The sequence below is a fragment of the Palaemon carinicauda genome, chromosome 1 (assembly GCF_036898095.1).
Source record: "Palaemon carinicauda isolate YSFRI2023 chromosome 1, ASM3689809v2, whole genome shotgun sequence".
NCBI classification, from domain to species: domain Eukaryota; kingdom Metazoa; phylum Arthropoda; class Malacostraca; order Decapoda; family Palaemonidae; genus Palaemon; species Palaemon carinicauda.
The window spans coordinates 193,883,139-193,900,638 of record NC_090725.1 but is presented as its reverse complement, the minus strand read 5'-3'; the positions used below and the strand labels follow the sequence as shown (position 1 = coordinate 193,900,638).

Here is a 17,500-nt window from a genome sequence, read left to right as displayed (position 1 = left end):
TTTCACAAATATTAAAACTAATAATACATATGGAGAATTGGAAAAAGTTCCTTCAGCAGGACCAGTAGCAAAAATCAGAAAGTAGAAGGAAGGTTAGGAGCGTTGATAAGAGATACATGAACAACAGCTAAAGTATCTGGACGATAAGAGTACAGTGTATGTTACCTTTGTAGTAAGACAAGTCCAAGAAATGTATCTGGAATGAAATAGGAAACTTTACATGTGTTTTGTAGATCTTGAAAAAGGCAAATGACGGGGTACTAAGAAAGTTTTTCTATAGCTGTTTGAGGAGAAGAATGCTATAAAAGTTGGTATGGTATGAGGAGGCAAGAACTACTTTATAGACAACATAAGAAAAGACTGAGTATTCCCTGTGGAGCTTGGTCTCAGTCAGAAACTAGACTCCATTCTTGTTCCTTTATCATCATAGAAACTTTGACAGCTGAATTGAAGAATACGAAGGACATGACAAAGTAAAAATTCAAGTGGAAGATGGCACAGTGCTAAAACTACTTGGGATCAATGATAAGAGGATGAAGGTACAGAGAAAGCAATGTGGCAGCGAGTGAAAGAAGCAGCGTGGGAATGGAGTTGTAACTGGAGTTTGTATTTTATTATTATTATTATTATTATTATTATTATTATTATTATTATTAATGGGGAGTTTAACCAGCCAAAATAGTCAAACTTGATTCTAACATCGAGTTGTTTTAGACAGGAAAAAACTATTAAGGCTTAAAATAAGATAGTTAGCATGCCCATACTATTATATAGGACAGGAATTTGGGCACTTGTGACGAAAGAGGAGGAACTGTTGGAAATAACCTTAATGAGGAGAGTGAAATGGATAGTTGGAAAATCACTGTAGAAAAGGAAGTGTGGTAGCTATAAGGTGAAGGAGAAGGCTGTTGATTTTCTTCTGAATTCATGTGGTCATGTAATAAGTATAAAAGAGGTAGAACCAAACAAGAAAGGTAAGAATATGCCAGAGCCGGGAGGAGTGTGAAGCAAGGGCTGATTCACACCTGACACTCACACTCACACTCACGTGCACACAATAGATCGCGCTCAAATATTCTTTAATGATAAACAGGCAGAGTATTCAAACCATCCAGTCAATCATTTTCGGTCAACTCCAGTCACAGTCACAGTCAAGCTCACGATCAAAGCAAAGGATATTTTGAACGTGCTCAAACTTGAGCGAGAACGACTTTTTTTGAATTTGTGGACTTTTTTTTTTTTTTTTTTTTTTTTTTTTGTAATTTCTTTTTTACAGTATATGGAACTGTTTTGCTTTTTAAGCAAACTTCTATTTTCAGTTCAAATAGGAAGGTTCATTTTTTATTTAGCCCTATACTGAGTCCAGAGATGGACAGAATATTTGCATAGCATTTGCGAATATAATTATATTTGATAATAAATTCATTAATTAATTTTGTGGGTTTTTTACCTTAAACATACAGCCAATCTTTCTCTTGAAGATATCGATTCTCTGAAATAGGTGTCTTCCTTCATTATATCTGATCCAATTTTGGACAAAATATACTCGAATGTCCCTTTTGGCATGCGGAAATAATTAAAGAATTTTTCTTCGTCATCTATAAGATGGGAATATAAAGTGTTATATTCTCCTTCACTCTTCACTAGCATAGGATGCACCCAAAATCTTTCTTCCTCTTCCTCATCCAGCGCTATGTCTATACCCGCTAATTCTAGAGCCGAAAAATCACACATGGTTCACTAATGCCAACACAAAACAAACTGAGCTCAGGAGAGCTTGAGCGGCATATGTGAACACACCAGTAAAATGAGCTGAATGAGAGCTTGACCGTGACTTGGGCGTGAGCGTGAGCGTGAGTGTCAGGTGTGAATCAGCCCTTAGCGAACCAGATGGATGGATGTGGTGATGAATGATGTGGGTGAAGTAAGACTAAAGAGTCAAGATCTAAGAAATAGAAGTAGATTCAAAAACTTGACTTGAACGCCGAACCCTGCTGTACAATAGGAATAGTAAAGTTGAAAGATATATATATATATATATATATATATATACATATATATATATATATATATATATATATATATATAAATATATATATATATATATATATATATATATATATATATATATATATATATATATATATATATATACTGTATATGTATATATATATATATATATATATATATATATATATATATATATATATGTATGTATATATATATACATACATATATATATATATATATATATGTATGTATATATATATATACATACATATATATATATGTATATATATATATATGTATATATATATATATATATATATATATATATATATATATATATATATATATATATATATATATATATATATATATACATTTACTTGGGAGAAAATACAACATGCTATTTGACCATGTCAAGGAAGTAATCAAACTGACCCACTGTAAGTAGACTTTGATACCATAATTTGCATGTTTCAGAGAGTTTTATTCCTTGATTTAGGTGCCCCTTTTCCATTTCAGCATATCTATGTTGAGTGACCAATAATGTTTGGGGACATTCTTTAGTTCATTATCCATTGTGATACAGCATTCAACGAAGGGCCGAATGATAATCAACTGGTTTCGATTATTCTACGGTATGGTCCGCCAGTTTGAAAGTACTTTCCTATTGCTTCAAAAAGCCTAGGTGGCATCACCATTGAGAATTTTTTTTTTATCTTGTTTACATGCGCAAGTCCTACAGGATACTAAATGCAAGCACATCCCTTATGAGAATACATACTTCCGCTAACACGCTGGCAACCACCATAAGCACACTTAGAGGAAAAACCTTGAAAATATATGTCTTTGAGAATTGTGGTGAATATAAAACAAATAATTATTATCGGACTTAAATTACATCTCATGACTTTAACGATGTAAAGTACTCTAACTAGGAATGCAACTTATTGGATATAGTGGATTAAGAAACCCTTTTATTGTATCTCTCAGAACTAAATATTCAATGCTTTTTTATATTTTGTTATGAAATACACATTTACAATCTTACCATTTATATCACATATACATCATAGTATGTCTACCGTACATAAATATTTTTGCCTTTTACATATAGTGTATTTATTATTGAAATTTTTACTACTTATCTAAATATGTTAAATCAAAAATGTATCTAGTCGTGAATACTTTTTTAAAACAAGTTTTAAATCCTATACTATGTACATTAAACGTATTTATCATTATCCTTTTAATATATTTAAATAATTCCGGGTCAATAATTGAAAATCCTAAGTATCTTCCCATCCATATCCCTGCAATAAAATCCGCTATTATGACCATTGCCGTATTTTCATCCTTCTTTCAATCTGCTTCAAAATCAACCTTTAAATTACTTGAACTATCAATAGTTTTCAATTTACAACATTTATTGAGCAATTCAAAAAACCAAAACAACAATTTTTTAACTGAGGGACAGAAATATAACATATGCATATTAGTTTCTATGCACCCTCTATAACAGTCTTTTACATCTTTTATTTTCATCATAGCTAGTGTGACGAACTGAGAGAAGGTTGTGACTCAAGACAGGATGAAAACAACCGAGTAACTTTATTACAGACATTCGCCTTAATATACAAAAATTCAAAGCAACAAGATATTTCTTGTTCAACCGACACCGTACCGGTTAGCAGTTAACGATGAGAAAAAGATACATGTTATTTCAGGTTCTTTTTAGTGCAAGGGGAGAGCGAAGATGCAAGCATAATATATACACAAAATGAAATGCCGTTGCCATGTATGATCGTGTGACACACGGTTAGTACATGGCTTCCCCCTAAAAATGACATACTGTACATGTTAAATAGGGCGCCCTGATCTAGAGAGGCGAACTGTAGGCGGGTCATCTGGCAGGAGAAAAGCAGGTTTTAGACGATCAATGGAGACCCAGTCTTCTTTGCCACGAATGTTTTGTAGGAATGCTTTCGGACTGCGTCGGATCACAAGAAAAGAGCCCGTGTAAGTGGGCTTTAGCGGTGGCTTGCTAGTGTCGTTGCGCAGGAAGACGTAAGTTGCAGAGTACAGGTCTGTCTGTATGTGATGCTTCGCTGGGGACTGTAAGTCTGGCGGCATGGAGTAAATTTTCCCACGACGTGATGTATGCGCTGGAGATCATCGGAGGAGGTTGTAGAAGGAAAAAATTCGGCAGGGATGACCAACGGGTTGCCATACACCATTTCAGCTGCCGAGATGTCGAGGGTGTCTTTAGGAGTGGTCCTTAGTTCCAGGAGGACCCAGGGAAGCTGAGTAAACCAGTTGGAATCCTTGCAGCGGGACATCAAAGCTGCTTTGAGGGTGCAATAAAAACGTTCAACCATTTCATTGGCAGCGCGGTTGTAGGCAGCTGTTTGATATTGGGTGATGCCCAGGAGATTCGCTAATGATGTCCACAATTGAGAGGTGAAAGTGGTACTCCTGTCAGAAGTAATATGTTCAGGGATATCAAATCTTGCAATCCATCCTGAGAGTAAGGCAGATGTACATGAGGAGGACGTTGCAGTTTCCATGGGAATGGCTTCAGGCCAATGGGTGGAGCGGTCGATGACGGTAAACAGGTAACGATGTCCTTGTCATGTGGGTAGGGGGCCTACAACGTCGATGTGAATGCGTGCGAAACGACACTGAAGTTGAGGAAAGGTGCCCACCCCTGAATCCGTGTGTCAATGTACTTTGGAAGTTTAGCAAGAAGTACAGGTGCGGACTCAATCCTTAGCATCCTTAAAAATGCCGTGCCGAATGAACTTCGTCTTCAGCAGCTGTGCAGTAGAACGGCACGAGGGATGTGAAAGGCCGTGAATGAAATCAAACACCTGTCGGCGCATGGGAGCAGGAATCCAAGGTCGCGGTCTACCAGTACTGATGTCACAGAAGAGGGTGGTGTTGGAGTCTTCGAGGGGGAAGTCTTCCCAACTGACGGACATGCAGGATCTCCTACATGCTTAATACTCTAGATCCTGTCGTTGGGCTTCAGCCAAGGCGTTGTAATCCAATCCCTGTTGAACGGCAGCCAACGTGTTTCTTGACAGGGCATCGGCAAAGGAATTCATTTTCCCAGGAACGTATTGAAATGTGCAATTGTATTCAGCCACGGCGGAGAGATGTCGGCGTTGACGGGCAGACCAGACGTCAGACTGTCGAGTAAAGGCGTGCACCAGAGGCATGTGGTCTGTGCGAATGACGGAGGGCGTACCTTCTAAGAAATAGCGAAAGTGACGGACAGCCAAGTGCACCGCCAGCAATTCGCGATCGAAGGTAAAATAACCCGATTCTGCCTTGGACAGTTTTCTGCTGAAGATGGCAACTGGGTGGGGCGAGCTGTTGATTACCTGTTCGAGTACTGCACCAATAGCGACATCGCTGGCATCGGTGGAGAGAAGGAGATGGGCATGTGGGATAGGAAAAGTGGGAGCCACAGCGGCTGATAGGGCCTTCTTTGCATTGCAGAAGGCCGCTTCTTGAAGGGGACCCCACTTCAGGTCTTTTGCCTTGCCCTTGAGGGAGGCATATAGGGGAGCAAGAGTGGCGGCAATGGCTGGCAGAAAACGGTGATAATAGTTGATCATGCCCAAGAATTCCTGCAGAGCTTTGCCGGTCGAGGGCGCGGGGAAGTCCTGAACGGCTGCTACCTTGTCAGGGAGGGGATGGACTCCTTCAGGAGTGATGGGGTGCCCTAAGAACGACACTTAGTTGGCGCCAAAGGTACACTTGGCGTACCAGACTACAAGGCCGTTTTGTTGCAGGCGGTCGAGCACGATGTGCAAGTGACGGAGGTGTTCCTCTTTTGAGGAGGAGAACACAAGTATGTCGTCCACATAACATACACAGAAGGGGAGGTCCCCTAAGATGCCATCTATGAGACGTTGAAACGTGGCCCCAGCATTACGAAGGCCAAAACAGGAGTAATTGAAGGTATATGTACAAAACGGAGTGGTGATGGCGGTCTTGGGATGTCTTCTGGGTTCATAGGCACCTGATAATACCCCTTCAGGAGGTCGAGCGTAGAGAAAACCTTCGCTTTGTGCAGGTAGGAGGTTACGTCGGCGATGTTTAGGAGAGGGTAGTGATCCGGTTCTGTTTGCATGTTCAGGCGCCTGTAATCCCTGCATGGACGGATGGAGCCGTCTTTCTTCAGAACGTTGTGTAAGGGTGAAGACCATGTGCTGGAGGCCTTTTGGCAAAGGCCCCTTTCCTCCATTTCAGCGAACGTCTGTTTGGCGGCTGCCAATCGATCCGGTGCCAGACGTCTGAATTTTGCGAAGACTGGGGGTCCCGTCGTCTTGATATGGTGATAAATACTCGTGCTTGGCAGGAACCGTGGGCATTTGGCGAAGTTCTGGACAGAAAACTTCCGGGTACGACGTGAGGAAGTGGGTGTAGGCATCCGTGGGTGCGCTGATGTGGAGAGCGAGGTTGGAGGGGGCGGGTTAAAGAGGTGTCGACAAGTACGAGTCTGCGTTGCCCAATTGTCGGTGGGCGACATCGACCAGAAGGTGGAAATGAGAGAGGAAATCAGCACCGAGAAACTTCCAATTAAATTTACCGTTTCCAAACGATAATGTGAGGTTCTCGTATCCGTAGGTGGGTATCGCAGAACCGTTAGCAGCTACAAAGCGGACGTCAGCAGACGTAGACAGACTACGTCGTGTCCTGAAGAGTTCCCTTGGCAAAAGAGAACGACAAATACCTGTGTCTACCAAAAATCCCATGCACATTCTGCATCATGTAAAGAGAAAAGATTAGAAACACGGGAGGCCACCGCCACGAGCGATGGCCTACTTACACGTTTTTTGGCCACTGACAATCGTTGGCACATCTTCGTGGTTGCCCCGAATCTGGTGGGGTAGTAGCAAATCTGCGGCGGATGAGAGGCAGTAAGTGGCTGTAGAAGTCGTTGGTTGGGGCGCGAGCGAGTGGTGGGTGGTGGGTGGCTTTGTCGCCGCTTCAGCACGTCACGGGGTAGGAGTGTATGTCTTACGGCAATCACGTCAGCTTCGGTTGACGTTGAATAGGCGTCCTCTTCGTCAGGAGTGGAGGCGTTGATGGAGATCTTGAAGTGGCTGTCCATAAGGGCGTCGGCTTTGGTCATCAAGTCCTTTATGGGTAAACTATTGACATTGGGTATGGCAGCTCATACAGCTTCGGGTAAACGGTGTATCCAAAGGGCACGAAGTAGGTTCCCTCGCCTGCAGTTTGCAGGCGAGGGATACTGGTCATTTCCTTGAGGGCGAGTGAAGCCCTTTGGTCCCCCAACGGTTGTTAAGAGAGTTGAAAAAGCTTTGCTATACGGGCGGCTGACGACGGCGAGTACTGCTGCAGGAGGTATGTTTTGAGGGCGTCATACGCTATTGGGGTGTCTCCTTGTTCACAAAGCCAGTCGCATATTTTCGGGAAGGTGTCCTCGGGTATCGCCGCGAGAACATAATCTGCTTTGTTGATAGAGCAAGTCATGCCCTTGATGCGAAACTGGACTTCTGCGAGCTAAAACCAAGCAAACGCCTCTCCGCTGGTGAATGACTAAAAGTTTCAATGGGGGAACCGCAACGCCAACTTCCGTAGAGTCCGCCATAGTACCAACAACGGAGGGGTGAAGAGGGTTGGAAGGCGGAAGGAGCGAGTCGACTTCCAGGGTCACCAATGTGACGAGCCGAGAGAAGGTTGTGACTCAAAGACATGATGAAAGCAACTGAGTAACTTTATTACAGACACTCGCCTTTATATACAAAAAACTCAATGCAACAGGAAATTTCTTGTTCAAACGACACCGTACCGGTTAACAGTTAACGGTGAGAAAAACAGACATGTTATTTCAGGTTCAATGCAACAGGAAATTCCCTGTTCAACTGATACCACACCGGTCAACAGTTAACAGTTAGAAAAAATACATGTTATTTCAGGTTCTTTTTAGTGCGAGGGGAGAGCGAAGATACAAGCATAATATATACACAAAATGAAATGTCGTTACTATGTACGATCATGTGACACACGGTTGGTGCACTAGTCTATCATTTGTACTCAATACTTCGTGTACATATTTAAATGAAATTTCCCTACTTTTATCTCTCTCTCTCTCTCTCTCTCTCTCTCTCTCTCTCTCTCTCTCTCTCTCTCTCTCTCTCTCTCTCTCTCTCTCTCTCGCTGTATATATATATATATATATATATATATATATATATATATATATATATATATATATATATATTATTTACATGCCTCCAAATTAATTTCTTCCAGTTAAATAAAAGGTACAGTTTTTCAATACTTGCAACATATTCATAATTTTTCATTAGAAGCTTATATACATCTTTCGTTTTGATATCCGGATACGAAGTCATCTTATAAGCACTTCGTAAAATGTTTATCATACTTTCATAAAAAACTAGGTGTAGAAATAGTACAGTCCTGAAATTTACATTAATATTCTAATAGAAGTTGGCTATGACTTTACAGTAATAAATAATTGATAACTAAAACACTCATTTTTTAAACTTTTCAGAAAAGTACTAAACATGACTGATTTTGCTTTACACTGAATATCAATAATCCCACAACCACCTTTCAGTTTAAACAAAAACAAGGTTTTCCATGCAATAGGTTCACAGTCAGTTGCTATTCCACCGATACTTGAAAATATTTTTCTGAATACTTTTAACATATTCCACTGGAATTGGGTAAACGTGCTGAATACCAACCCATTTCTAAAATTTTACAATTTAGTATAATTGCTCCTTGAAACATGGTTAACTTCCTATTATGAAAGATACGAATGATTTTGTTTATGCTACTTTCTAAGTTTTTCCAATTCATGTTTAGACTTTGTTGATCACTATTGCTATGACATATACGTAAAACTTTACAATACCTGTTCAAAACTTGTAAACCATAATCAGGCCATACTTCTCTCTCTTTCCAATTACTAAGGCCTATGATAGATGTTTTGCCTCTATTAAGAACTGCACCTGAAGCTCTCTCATATTTGATAACTTTTCAACATTCTTCTAACGCCTTATGACAAGTAATAACTATAACCGAGTCGTCTGTATAACATAGTAATAATATCCAAAGTTCATTAGGCAACTTTTTCTATAGCCTATGGGTTTGATCAATCACTATATTTATATTTCTGTACATAATTTTCTTGTAATCCTTCTTGTTAACTTGCTTTTAAAGTATGATGTATCCTTTTTATCACGATTAGTCCTTATGCTCTCTGGAGACATTGACCAAAATCCGGGACCAGTCCGTATTAGATTTCGTCAATGTCGTCTACTGTATTGCAATATTCGTAGTCTTCATACAAATATTCAAGATCTTACAGTTGTGTCCAGACAGAATGATATTCTTTTGTGCTCAGAAACTTTGGTTTTTAATATGAGGCACTCATCTGAGCTCCTTATAACTGGCTTTAAGAAGTCAATTATGCTGAAACACGTTGCCATCCCTAAAGCCAGGGGAATAGCGGTGTATATTAGGACTGACTACCCTGCTTCTCATAAGTCCTGCTATGAATGTAGATGTCATGAAATTCAGGTAATAAAAGTTTGTGGTAGGCATAACAACTTCTATTTGTGTTCGATCTACCAGAATCTTGACATGGATGATTATATCTTCGATTGTCTTCTTACCATTATGGCTAAGATACAAGAAGATTATAGAAAGGCTTCTTTTGTCTTTATTGGTAATTTCAATGCTCACCATAGGTAATGGTTAAATTCTGTTTCTCCTATCGATCGCCATGGCTTAAGAGCTTTAGACTTTGTCTCTGAATCAGGCTGTGAGCAAATCATATGTGAAGCTACTCACAGGTCTGGTAATTGCATGCACCTCGTGTACACAGACTCCCCTGGCGTTATAACAAGTAAGGTTGATTCTACAGTTGGGACATCTGATCATGCCTTGATTTCATTAGTAGTGAAGATTGAGCAGCCTGTCCCTGATCTTCCTCGTGTAAGATTTATATGAAATCTCAAGCAGACTGGAATGGGATTTTGCATGACCTTTTGGGCTTGAATTGGTCACAATTGTATAGTAGTGTTTTTCCTTTTGTCCCTTTGAATGAGATTCTAGTCAGCATAATTGATAGGCATATCCCTTTTCGTGTACTAAGGTACCGAGAGAAGGATAAACCATGGTTCAATGATGATTGTAGACGTGCTTATTTGGAGAAGCAGGAGCCTATCATCTTAGGAAAGGTAAAAGATCAGATTTGACCTAGAATAACTATACTCAACATAGAGCTTTCGCTCAGAGAGCTTATGCTGCAACTGAAAAGGAATACAATTTAACCAAAAAAGAAACCCTTTCTGGTACAACCCAGGAGCATAAGTGGTGGACTGCCCTTAAATCTGCACTCTTTGGTGTAGATGCAACAGTTCCTCCTTACTTAAACCAGATGGCTCTGTCACTCATTGTCCAAAGGAAAAGGTAACCCTTTTGGCAGATGTGTTTGACAGCAAGCAGTGTGACGAAAAACTCGAACTTCCTCATTCCTGTTTTCCTGAGGCTAAACTAACTAGTTTATCTTTTTGATCTCGTAAAATTAAAGCTCTCTTGATGGACCTTGATACTTATGGAGGTGTAGATCCAAATGGTATTTTTTCTTTGTTTTTTACAGACTCCAGATTTCTTAGCTGCAAAATTATCTATTATTTTGAGCAAGTTAGCAAGAAGAGGAGCTTTTAGCACTTGTTAGAGAATCGGTATTGTTATTCCAATATGTAAATGTGTTTGTGGTAGCTCAAGTCCAACTGATTACAGCCCAATTTCCATAACTCCCATATTATCTAAAGTTTTCGAACGTCTTTTGGCAAAACGTCTTAATAGGTCTGCTGAAGGTAATCATCCGTTTCCTAGTTTGCAATTTGGTTTTCGTAAAGGCCTTGGGGGTATGTGATGCCCTTCTTACAATCTACAATGCTGTACAGAAATCCCTTGATTATGGTCAGTAAGTTCGTATGATTGGCCTTGATTCTAGTGCTGCCTTTGACCGTGTTAATCACGAGGCTCTTGTTTTCAAACTCAAACAGTTGGGAGTGGGTGGGTCATTTCTAAGCATCATTATTGTATTTTCATGAAATAGATCCCAAAGAGTTATTGCTGATGGGCACCATAGTGAGTATAGGAATGTGATATCTGGTGTTCCTCAGTGTAGTGTTCTTGGCCCAATACTTTCCATACTATATAGATATGACATGTGGTTTTGTCTAGAAAACAAGCTTGTTGCATATGCAGATGATGCTACTCGCTTTGCATCAATTCCATCTCCTGAATGTAGATCTGGGGTTGCTGAATCCCTTGATAGAGATCTAGCTAAAATTAGTGCATGGTGCAAATTATGGGGTATGAAGTTGAATCCTAACAAAACTCAAAGTATGATTGTAAGTAGGTGAAGGATCGTGGCTCCTCAACATCCGGATCCCAGCATTGATATTTTTTCTTCAACTTTGAATGATTCCTTCAAAATTTTAGGTGTGATTCTCGATAGCAAATTTACTTTTGAGAAACACCTTAGATCTGTGTCTTCTTCAATTGCACAAAATATTGGCTTAGTGAGAAAGTCTTTCAAAATCTTTGGTGATCAATATATTCTGATAAAGTGTTTTATTTCTTTCATTTTAAATTGTTTCGAGTATTGTTCCCCTATCTGGTCTTCAGCTGCTGATTCTCATCTTAATTTGTTGGACAGGTCTAAAGATCTATTAGATTTCTTATTCCTGATCTAGATATTAATCGCTGGCACCGTCGTTCAATTAGTTCATTATGCATGTTGCATAAGATTTTTTATAATTCTGACCATTCTCTACCTTCAGATCTTCCCGGACAGTTCCATCCTTTCGTAATACTAGGTATGCAGTTAATTCTAATAGTCAGGCCTCCTCCATCATGAAGCTCAATACTACCCAGTGCTCTAGAAGTTTTATTCCAGCCGTGACTATGTTGTGGAATGATCTTCCTAATCGGGTAGTTGAATCAGTAGAACTTCAAAAGTTCAAACTCGCAGCAAATGTTTTCATGTTGAACAGACTTGCATAAGTCCTTTTATAGTTTATAAATCAAATATCTGTTTTAATGTTTTCAAAATATTTTATTTTTTTTTCATTACTTCTTATATCATTTATTTATTTCCCCATTTCCTTTCCTCACTGGCCTATTTTTCCTTGTTGGGGCCCGTGGGCTTATAGCATCTTGCTTTTCCAACTAGAGTTGTAGCTTAGCTAGTAATAATAATGCATAACTGCACATCCTTTTCTTGATCATTTTATAGAATGCTTCCTGATAAATAACAAATAACATCATAAACAAAGGAAACCCTTGTCTGACAAATTTATTGCTAGGAAAAGGGTCAGACATATTACCGTTTATACATAATACACTTTCAGCATGTACATATAAAATATTTATCCAATTAATAATTTCATCATCAAAACCAAATCCTTGTAGTATTCTAAACAGAAATTCGTGATCGACACGATCAAATGCCTTTGGCCAATCCAAGCTCATCAAGACTGTATCAGTACTACTTTCATTTGCATAAAATATAAAATCTCTAATAAAAAAAAAAAAAAAGTTCAAATGGTTAATTGATCTATTCCTAACACAAATAACTGCTTTAGTGATATTATCAAAGATAAACAGTGTTTAATCCTATTGGCTATAATTTTTGTTATAATCTTAAAATCAACATTTAACATTGTTAATGGTATCCAGTTTGTAATTATACCCGAATCTCCTTCCCTGGGTATGATAGAAATGTCTCCCTTATTTATCTTTAATACAGTTTTGTTCCTGAACACAAACTCCATCATTTCAATTAAATCTCCTTTAATAATATTCCAAAATACTTTATAAAACTCTACTGGTAGCCCATCTATCCCAGAGCTTTTCCCATTTTTCATGCTCCGAATGGTAACTAACACTTCTTTTTCACCTACTGTTTTTGTTAATATTATATTTTCTTCTTTTCCTATAACTTTCTGTGTGAGATGTAAAAACTTATTCTGCATATCTAAATAATATTCTTCTCTCTTGAATAAATTTTCGAAATGTACTCTCACATAATTCATAGTTGCTTTCGGACTTATTATTTCGCTTCCATCATTTCTTTTAACTTTATTCAAAAAAGACCGTGCACTCTTTTGCAAGTGAATAAGCTGATACTTGTTCGCCTTTCAAATGGTTATCCACCTTTGCCCTCACCTTTATTCCTTCACATATTTCAATTTGAATATAATTTATTCTTCATTTTAATTGACTAACAATATCAATATCACAAGAATTTAACATAGGTTTTCCCATTTCTTGTTTATATTGACAATTTAGCAAATTTAACAAACCGTATTTTTCCTTATTCATCTGTTTTGAGCACCTAATGAAGAAAGTCTCAAGTTAATTTTTTGCAAATTTCCACCAATGAATTATACTATCAAAGTTACATTTGTTGTTCTCAATAAATTTCCAACATACACCAAAATTGTTTGTAAAAATGTCATTATTAAGTATACTTCAATTCCATTTCCAATATCCTTTCCCATTTTTTACAATATTTTAATTTTAATTTATTGTAGAAAAAAAATATATATACAAACATAATAATACTCAATAATGCTTTGATTCCTTAGAAAGGTTCCTAAACAGATCATCCGAGGAGTCCCTTTCATCTGAAGCAACAACAGTCATACCCAAAGTTTCATCCTTTTCCGTGTCCACAGTTTTGTCCTTTTTCAGTTTGATTCGTAGTTCATTACCGTCATCCTTTTTTATATGCAAAGTCCCACTTTCCTTTCTAATATTTGGCACAACTTGAATTGTAATTAATTCCAATGAAACGATTTCAGCCTCCTCACTTACGATTTAACTGTTCTCTTCCCTAATTTCTCCCTCCATTTGAGTATTTTGACCCACATCAACACTTGCATATTTTTCCTCATTCTCTTGCCCATTGAAGTTTTCTATATCTTTTCCTAAATTTAGTTTATTAACCTGATTTCCATCAACTATTGCATGATGAACCACAACTTTCACCACTGAAGTTTACATTTGACAAGATCCAACTTCTTGTGACATAATAAACCCTTGATCCAGGTAAGATTCATCCATGTCGGTGTCATCATCATCCTCATCTGGTTTTTCCTCACTTTCTTATAGAACTTCAATGACCAGGGAGTTTATCACTTGATCTTCGTCGCCTCCTTTTTCAGCATCCTCTACAATATCTGTACGTGCTGCGATCATTTTTCCTTCCTTTTCTGACGATTCTTTTCCCTTTCTTCCCTTATCGGGGTTGATTTCGGTGTATTCTTCTTGATTTAAGACTTCTCTTCTCATCTCATATTCACAATCCTTTATTATTTGTCCCTCTGATCCACATCTATAGCATGTATGTAGTTGTCCATCACATATAAAGGAAACAGTATAACCATGGGTTGTGATGGAAGATGGATTTTTTTCCTTTAACCGCATAGTAGCTGTCTGGACTCCAGTTAATAACCCTTTGAAAGGTCCATATGAAAACCTGTTCCATATCTTGATAAAAGGAAAGTTAAACCCTCAAATGGCATTCCGAAAGGTGCTTTTCTTATTGACACAAGGTACTGATGAACTGAGACTCCTAACTTGAACCATTCCATAATTGTCTAAATTAAATTCCTTATATTCATATTTATCCATAAGGTTGTTAGATACACTAGATATCACTTTAACTATTATTCTATTTCTACTCACGGTTTGAACATCTATAATTTCCTCCATCGAGAGCAGATATTTTATGTAAATGTGGACCAGAAAATAAAGAAGCAAAATCTATCACAACGACAACTCTGACCAAATAATGCCATAAAGGAAAAAGTGTTATAGTAAAAGAAAAAAAAAACAATTATGTATACGTAAAAAAAGAGAGGAACCTAAAGTTTTTACCTTTTAGAAAAGGTGAAAATATTAAGGATTTAGGAGAGCTGGTGACTGTCACCATTCGTTACTCAATTTCCACGTCCCCTAAGGAACACGAAGTACTATGAAGTTTCGATGCACGCTACCCAGTTAAAAGGAAAACTGAAATTTCACGTCAGCTACCCGACACTGCTATGTCCATTAACTATTAATGGAAAATAATATCTAAACAGCAAGTTGATTTAGAAAACTATTTTAGAAAACTTGTTTTAAAAAATGGCATTAAAGGAAACGATAAATATTTACTGAGTGCTAATGCCACCCACAAAGCTACAGATTGCATTAAGCAGCGGCTTTTCTTTTCTCTACTGTTAAGCTTTGGGACTATTTTCCTTCTCTAATTTTTCCTGGCATGACTATTAGTGAAATTACGCTCAAGCCTTGTCATTCTTCCTTTTTCCCGCTGGGGGTAAAATGCGGAATTGTCCTGCTTTTCTGATTTGCTTTCACTCTAGAAAATAAAAAATGATCGGTCAGAGATCCATTACCAAAGACTAAATAAATGTAAGAGAAGAGCAAAGCAGTGACATATAACATCAGCATGATATTTCAATTAATGTTTAAAGAAAATATTTCACTTCTATCCATGATGTATCTGTCTGTGAGACAAATGAAACAGCAGATCTTGCATATGATTTTTTTTTTTTTTTTGGGGGGGGGGGGGGGTATTCAGATGGCATCAGCCAATAAACCATCAACTTCCGTCGGTACTAACCCAAACAACATTAACTTTCCAGGAAAGAAAGTAAATAATACTAATTGCCATGGTAAATACCAAAAAAATTAATTGTAATAATAATGAAAATCAATAACAAATGTAGCTGGCAAAAGAATTAACCTAGGAAGTAATGCAATACATAAATCAAAATAGGAGAACATCTCATATCCTACCTACTAAGATTATTTGATTATAGAAGTAAAACAAAAAAGTAGTAAAAAATAAAGAAAGGAGTTAGTCCAGCTGTGGATGAATTGCTGGATTTAATCAACTTCACCTTAGATCTTTTATTCCGGTTCAAAATACTCTGCAATAATCTTTATCTTTACCTTTACTTCATATCGCCGAAATAGAAAACTTAACGAAAAGATGACTCGGATGTTATGAACAACAAAACTTATACTAAAGATATTGTTACCGTTTGTTTTATAATAAATATAATTCCATTAAACGTTTTAAGCGAATAGCAGACATGGATACAATATCAAAATAAAGTTTTTCACAATAAACCGGAAGCAGATATTTAAAAAGAATAATTAGGAGAAATTGGAAACAAATAATCACAAAACTTCGGCTCTTTTGCAACCTATAGAAAATCTAATTGAATTCATGAATCCTTGACAATTGTGAAATATCACCAAAAATTAATGTTACCTCATAAAGATATAAAGATCATTTAAACGTTCCAGAGTACAAATAGTACCATTCGGTTAATAGAAGTTACAGATGTTGATTGAATATCAAATTACATAACTGGATCAACATAAATGACAAAAGTAGTCGATGCAACAGTTTATGTAATATTTCTGTACTCCAAACGTCATTCTAAAGCTTTTAAAAGACACAGTATATGGTCTACGAACACCATGGCCCTGCTCTTTTGGTGATGGTTAAATCACTTATGAATGTAGAGAGAATAGTTTTTCAGTTACTGGCATTCAAGAATAACTAAAATTTTGATTGTCAATGGCACCACAGATGGACGCTTGATCTTCACTGAAAATCCCTTTATTTTCATCATATTGTTTAATAATCGTATGCTTTTAATGATACCGTCCATTTATAGCTATATTTATTAACCCGCTCCGGACAGTGGCCCTTCATACACCAAAGCAGGCGGTTGATTATACAGAAATAGAAGAAATATGTAAATATAATAAAAGAATAATTTTAATCCCCATTTGTATCCGAGTGTTCAAATTGGTTTAGCCATGAGTACGGAATGAAAGGCAGTGGATTGGGGGACAGAATACACATTTCTAGTGTGTTACGTTTCAAGAGGAGAGGAAAACACTAGACGTTCTAAACATATCAGTCTAAAAGGATAATTTGCCAGGCCTAAGTATCCAAGAAGCTAAGGAATGCAGACGAATAATGCCTTGTTTCTTTTAGAAGAGGAGCCATGTGCAGCTAGTGAACCTTTTGTGTAAGTAAATGAAGGGGCAGACGATGAACACATTTATTCCAAAAGCTTCAGCATCATCCAGTCACCATTTAAAGATCAACTTTTTTTTCTTTAGAGCTGAACTTGTAATGTAAAAAGTCAGACAAAGGGTAGATGATATAGGAATGTGGTTGTGTATGCCAATCAGATTAGTTGCAAATGACTTGTGGAGAAGTAATTGTCATTATATGATGCTCTGTTGATTGGGGTTAGTAGCAAAAATAGGAAGACGCTAAGAAAAAGAATTAGTGCATGTGTGCATATAAAGGTGAGATTGAATATAAACATGGGTATGTTAATAAGAGTAAATGAAAACCATGATGATAATA

At 37.5% G+C, this 17,500-nt stretch overlaps 1 pseudogene; it reads right to left on the bottom strand.

Annotated features, from left to right (window-relative positions):
- LOC137635702 (uncharacterized) overlaps positions 1-14,388 on the bottom strand; it is a 30,325-nt pseudogene extending 15,937 nt beyond the window's left edge.
- Positions 14,389-17,500: the final 3,112 nt, after the last annotated feature.